A 6,945-nucleotide genomic window follows, 5' to 3' on the forward strand; every position below is an offset into this window, starting at 1 on the left:
CTTGAGCCCAGCCCGTGACTGAACACATCCAGTCTTTCATAGAGTCGGAGTGTCCTGAGCGGGCAGGACCCGTGGGGATCATGGAGTCGCACGCCCAGCCCTGCACAGGACACGCCAACAATGCCACCCTGTGCCTGAGAGCGTTCTGAATTCTGTCAAACTTGGGGCTGAGGCCGTTCCGTGTTCAGCCCGTTCAGTGCCCAGCACCCTCTGGGGGAAGAGCCTTCTCTGATACCCAGCCTAAACCTGCCGTGCCTCAGCTTCCCGCTGTCCCCTGGGCTCCTGTCACCCGGAGTGGCCAGATCCCCCCCTGCCCCTGCCCTGCTCTCCTCAGGGAGCTTCGGCTGCTCTGAGCTCTGACCTCTGCTCTGCTGGGCAGACCAAGTGTCCTCAGCTGCCCCTCATGAGGCCCCTCCAGACCCTTCCTCTGGATCCTCTGGAATAGCTCCGTGTCTTTTCTTTCAACACCTCTGCGGATGGTGACTCCACCACCCCCTGGGCAGTCCATTCCAGTGTCCATCACCCTTCCAGCGAAGAAATTCTTCCTGACATCCAACCTGACCCTCCCCTGGCACATCTTAGGAGTATGTCCTATTGTCGCCCTGTTCCCTGGGAACACAGCCTGATCCCCCCGGCTGTCCCCTCCTGTCAGGGAGCTGTGCAGAGCCACAAGGTCCCCGCTGAGCCTCCTTTTCTCCAGGCTGAGCCCCCTCAGCTGCTCCTCATCAAACTTGAGCTCCAGACCCTTCCCCAGCTCCATTCCCTTCTCTGGACATGTTCCAATCCCTAAATGTCATCCTGGATGGAGGGACCCAGGGCTGGCAGCGTGGCCCCAGCAGTGCCCAGCACAAGGGACAGTCGCTGTCTGCTCTGGGTTTTGTTTGCTCACCCCAAGCCTGAGCAGGCACAGGCGCTGCCCACAAGGATGTTCCCAGCTGTGTTTAGTCTGGGGACAGGCGCCAGAGGTGTTTTGGTGACACTCTGTTGCAGATCAGAGCGCAGAGTTGTTGCTTTTCCTCCCAAAAGCTGCATGAGGGACATCATTCCTGCCTGGATAAACCTTGGGCTGCGTTGTGTGACTGGTAACAGTGGAAATTCAGCAAGGCTGAAAGACTCTCAAGCCATCTCTGCTTCTCTTCTGCCTCAAATAAATTCTTTTAACAATTATACTGGATACCACAGCAACATACAAGTCCTGTAGATGTGAATATTATATTAATGTGCACACAAGGCCCCTCAAAATGCAGAGAAATTGTGGGGGTTTTTGCTTTCCTCACGTGAAAATTTCAGGGCCCTCATAAGACTTGCTCATTTTCATTTGATACAGTTATTTTTCAAGGAAGTGACAGGTCTGGGCTTAAAAGTAAAACCCAGGAACTGCTCTACATGTCCTAACAGGATGCCTTAATTAGGAAGAATAAACAGCGTGGGGTTACAGCCTCCTGTTTATTAACTGCTTAATGCTGAAGTAAAGTGGGAAAAGAGTAAAAGATCTGTTGGCAATTGAGGGAATTAAAGGCTTTTATTCAAAGTAACTACTTATGGAAATACTGAAATTTTGAGAAAGATGGATATCTGAATCCTTTTACATTTATTTATTCTTTTCCAAGTCTTCTTTGCCCCATCCCTGGAAGTGTCCAAGACCGGGTTGGATGGGGTTTGGAGCAGCCTGCTCTAGTGGAAGGTGTCCCTGTCAATGGCAGGGGGTTGGAACAAAATGATTTTTAAGGTTCCTTGCAACCCAAACCATTCAGTGATTATTCTGTGATTCAGAAAGGTTAATTCATATTATCTCTGTCCCTGTTGGCTTTGTGCTCTGCAGGTCTGTCTTTAAACACTTCTCTCTCTCTGCTCCACAGAGATGTTCACATACAAAACTGTGCTCAAAGGTTTCATTTTTATTTTTGTGTGAGTGTTATCAGGCACCAAAGGACCCTTGTGGGCCCCATGGAATTGCTGGGCACAAGTTCACTGTTTAAACAGAAAGAGCAGACAACTGTCAGTGCAGGACTGGCCCAAATTCTGCTCTCACTTGCCATGTTGCTGCTATGGGACTGGGAGAGTCAGAGCCAGTGTTAGGGTGATGTCTGTGTGAAGAAGACAATCCAGGCCAGGAAAAATTTGTTAGAGAGGATGAAAATGATCTAAATGATCATGAAAGCCTGGTCTAGTGGAAGGTGTTCCTGTCCATGGCATGGGGGTTGGAACAAAAAGATCTTTAGGGCTCCTTCCAACCCAAACCATTCCACAGCTCTATGATTTTATTGCTACTGCTGAGATATGCTCAGTCTAAGTTCCTACTATGCTTAGGGTTGTCTTAATTCTCCTCTCTGGTATGAAAACAGCTGCTTTGAAAATGAATGTTCTCAGCCTGAAGCCACACCTTTTTATTCTTCCCCCGAATTTTAGGTACATTTTTGCTCCTTGGTTTTCCTCTCACTGCTTTCTGAACATCCCTCAGCTGTGAGCACACTGCCCATCACAAACCAGATGTTCTGACCCAGGGATGGGGCTCAGACAAAGACCTTGCTGTTTGTCATTCTTTGTTCAGTAACTCTGTGACCTTGGAGGTGTCCATGGTTAATTTGTGAAGAAAACAGCAACTTAGCAAACTTTGGAAACTTAGTTCCAGTATCTGTGAAAAGAAAGGGAGCTGCTGGTGGCCTTCCTCTTCTCTTCAGTGCTTAAGGCAAGTGCCTACACTTTGATTTAGTTTCACAGTTGCTCTCAAGGTATTATAGTAGAAAATGGACATTTAAACTTGCCTTTGTTCCCTGTGGTAACAAAGTGACACCCCAGCTGCACCAGAGAAAAGGATGCTGGGGACAAAATACTGAGCTGTGCTTAATCTGGGCAATACAATATAGGAGCAGGTCAGTGCTCAATAAAGAGGTTGTTGGGTTTTTTCCTCAAAGAAGAGGAAGTAGTTTGACATGGAAGTAGAACTGAAAAGTTTTCTGTTGTTCTTCACTTATTAACAAAAATTCTTTTAAAAAGTTACTCCTAATGGTGACTGCATTATTTGAGCTCTGAGCACACCAGCAGAACACTAATTAAGTATATTTTTCCTTTCCTCCTGTCCAGATAAAAAATAAAATATATTTTGTAATCTGCTTTTTCATTTGGGCAAGTAAAACTTTTTTGTGAGACTTGTCAGCGCTATGGCCCTGAGGGTCTTCCCCTTCCAGGGTTCCCCAAAACCCTTCCAATGGGGTTTGCCCATTTGGAGTCAAAGTCAGCTTTGAAACTGATGCCTTGAGAAGGCTGACCTAGAACAGGGACCAGACAGAGTTAAAAAATAAAGGAGGGATTTATTAGGAGGCCTCCATGGATCCACCTTGGGCAGCACAAGAGCCCAGCCAGGGCTGCACCCCAGGTGAACCCAAAATGGTCTCAAAATGCTCGACTGGTCACGGGGTCTCTCACTTTGATCAGTTCTGCTCCATTTGCATATTGGAGTTAATTGTCCAATTACAGCTTTAGCCCATGCAGTCCCATCCTGCTTGTTTTTCTCTCTCCAGCCCACGCTGTTTGTGCTCCTGGGCTGAGATTTGGATCATTTGTCCTTGGTGCCCAGCTGGAGCAGGAATTGTTTTGTCTCCCTGCTCTGTGCAGAGCTCACCATCCCCTGATATGAAGCCCAGACCCACACACTAAAGCAGCACAGAACCTGAAAAACAGAAAGGCTAAAACCCGAAGTATCACAAGGTCCAGCATGACCATTCCTGCTTCATCCTGTGCTTCCCATGGACTTGCTGCCATCTCACTGCCACGCTTGTCCCCAGCTTCCCTTCCCTTCTGGAGCAGTGTCCAACTCTGCCATTTCCTGAGAGCAAGCCCACACCTCGCCATGGTGAGCAGGAATCCTGCACCGATTCCTTTTTTTTGGTGATGTTTCCAAAATTTAGAGGCAGGCACTGTGTGGGCAAAGATGCTGTCATTCCACTGAAGCAGCCTGGCTGTGGTCCTCTGCAGCTCCAATAAATACAAGAGAATAGCAAACATGTACCTGCAGGTCTGAAATTTCTGCACTGAACTCTGCATTTAGAGAGGAAATGCAACGTGTGCTGGCAGAGGTGGGAATACCAGGTCTGTCCAAGTTCCTGAAGCAGCAAATAAAGAATTTAAAACGTCAAAAATATAATTTAAAATTATAACATTTAATTTATTCTAAATTCTAAGAATTTAGAATATGAAAAACAGCACAGGGTTACAGACACAGGGAAGGAAGAAATCAGGAAAACCAAAATGTATGTGTCTGCTTCAAACAGTGTTGTTCAGTTCCCACTGAGGAGAGCGGCTGTTTGAGGGCAGGGCTGGTGCTCAGGGAGGGAATCTGCCATGGAAAAGAGGTTAATGGGGAAAGGCTGCGGTTTGGGAAGTGTTGTAACAAGAGAAATCACAAGAGGGGAGTGTTGTACAGCACTCCAGCATCTGCAATTCCCACAGCACTGACCCCGTGCCACAATCCAAGTTTATTTTACCAGAGGAAGATGCAAAAGTCACCGCCTGCATCTCTTTTGACAGCAGTAACATTTTTCTCCGTGTGAGACAAGGATTTGTCATGTCAAGATCAATAAGCAGGAGAATTGCCATCTCCACCTCTGTAGCTGTGTTGAAACCAAGTGTGAAACGACAGTGAGAGGTTTGACAGGTTAAAAAAAAGGAATACAAACCAGAGATGTGTGAAGGATGAGTCAATCATGACAATATTTATTTCATTTCTTGGTCTTACCTCTTTTTTCATCCTATAAGTGAAATCCTGTGAGTCTTTGATCACTGACTGGGAGCTGGCTGCTTTTTCCCTGTCTACTGTCAGTGGCAGGAAGAAATCATGACTCAGCAAGAGGAAAAGGTGTGTCCATAACCTCGTTCTCTTTCTGAGAAGGTGCTCTTAAGCTTTTCAGGAAGAGTTCCTTACTGTCTGCTACCCTGCCAAGACTCCTTTTACTTCACCCTGTCTCCTGAGACCACAGTGCCCTTCAGTAGTACTGGAAAAAACAATGCAAAGAGCAGAGAAAATCTCTTTCTGTTGAACCCAGGTTTGATGTGTGCTTAGAAACCCAGTGAAAATGCACTTAAGAGCAGAGATGCTGCTTCAGAGATGATTTCATGGAAGAGGATTGACTCCACTGTGCCTGGCGTTTGGCCTGGGATGCTGATGATGGGAATGATTAATTTCAAATGATGCAGTGCACTGTGGATAGCTGGAGACACCTCTCCTCCTCCCAAACCTTAATTGAGAAGGGGAAAGAAGGAAGAGTTTAGGGGAAGTGTAAGTGTGACTTCCAGGAAAGCTCAGTGTATGGCTGCGAAGCTGATGCTGGCAGCTGATCCCAGCTGGACCCAGCTGCCCTGGGAGCAGCCCTGGCACAGCAGGGAGGGTGCTGTGAGAATTGGGCATGTCTGCCTTTCTCATCCATCATTGTTCCCTGCTCCCAGCATTGCACAAGGAGGGATTTGCACTTGGGCAAGCCAATATGTTGATCTCCTTGCATGAACTGCTCGCCCACACACTGTGACCCGTCCCACTCCATGGTGTGAAAGGAGCACAGTGGCAGGAAAGGCAGGCCTTCTTTCTTGTAGTAACAGCCATCAGCAGTGTCAGGCTCAGTCTGGCCACTTTGGCTGGGTTGCTTTATAGCTGTCTAGGAGAACAGTTACAGCATGTTAAAAAATCATGTGTTGCTGTAAGTGAGCTTGCTGAAAGCTGTACAATAGAGCCAGACCCAAACTGTAGTGTTTTGGAAAAAAAGCAAACCAAACCCAAAACCTCATAATAATCTGCCTAAAGCTGATTAAAATACCATGTAGTAATTTAGGTCATTAAACTATGAGCATCTTTTTAGAATGTCCTCTGCTAGTTCCTGATTTTCTGGTAGATTCTCTAAGGTATGAAATATTTGATGAGTAAGTACCTTAAAAAACTGAAGGTGAGGATGAAAATCTAGTAAAAAAAAAAAGTGAGGGTTGAAAGGAATTAGGGAATTACAGGCACATCAGTTTACCTTCAATTTCCTGAGAAATCCTGCAACAAATAATCAAACAATTTGTAAGCGTGTAAGAGAGGACAACGAGATTAGAGACAGTCAACATGGATTTGTCAAGAACAAATCATTTCAATCAACCTCATTTCCTTCCATGGCAGAGTAACAGGCTTTGGGACAGAGGGGAAAGCATTCAAGTTGTGAGTCTTGACATTAGTTAGACTTTTGTTGGGAAAGACATAAACAAGACAAGGAAATATTGTAAATGTGGAGTTATAAAGAGCTGAGTGCAAAGTGTTTCAGAGATTCACCAGGAAGGCGTAAGAGATGTGTACTGACTAGGAGAATTCTGTAAAATGTGACCTGTTTGAACAGTGAAGCCCTGTAATAAACTCCTAGAGAGGTTATCATGGAAAGCTTTCTGGAACAAAAATCACTCAGCTGATTCTGCCCTGTTACACAGGAACAGTGTAGAAAAGGTTCTTGAGGTCTTTTTGTACTCTGCTTCTAGTAAAACTCCAGCCATATAATAGTCTTTGATTGTCTGAAGTGGATTTTACACCACAGAATCACAAGAGGAAGCTCAGGCCATATCAGTCACATTAATGTCACTGGCAGAGCACTGAAAACAGAATTAGCAAAGCATTTTGTGACTGCCAGTCTAATTTAGTAAAAGTTACATTACCTGAGTATTAATCAGTGTTCCAGTGTAAAGTGTTGTACAAAACTGCTGCTTTCTTATATGGCACTACATGGACAAATTCCCCTTTCAACAGGATTCCCCCAGGGAGCAGAGGGAAAATAACTGGCCTGGGAAGTGAAACTCCTGCTTGCTCCACACCACGCCGCACCAATGCTGGGCCTGTCACTCTCCCTTCACCGTGGCATCGATATTGGAGATAACTAGAAACAGAGACTCCAAAGTGCTGCAGGGAATTAGGCAAATTAAAACACCATC

Source organism: Motacilla alba, chromosome 5 (assembly GCF_015832195.1).
Source record: "Motacilla alba alba isolate MOTALB_02 chromosome 5, Motacilla_alba_V1.0_pri, whole genome shotgun sequence".
NCBI classification, from domain to species: domain Eukaryota; kingdom Metazoa; phylum Chordata; class Aves; order Passeriformes; family Motacillidae; genus Motacilla; species Motacilla alba.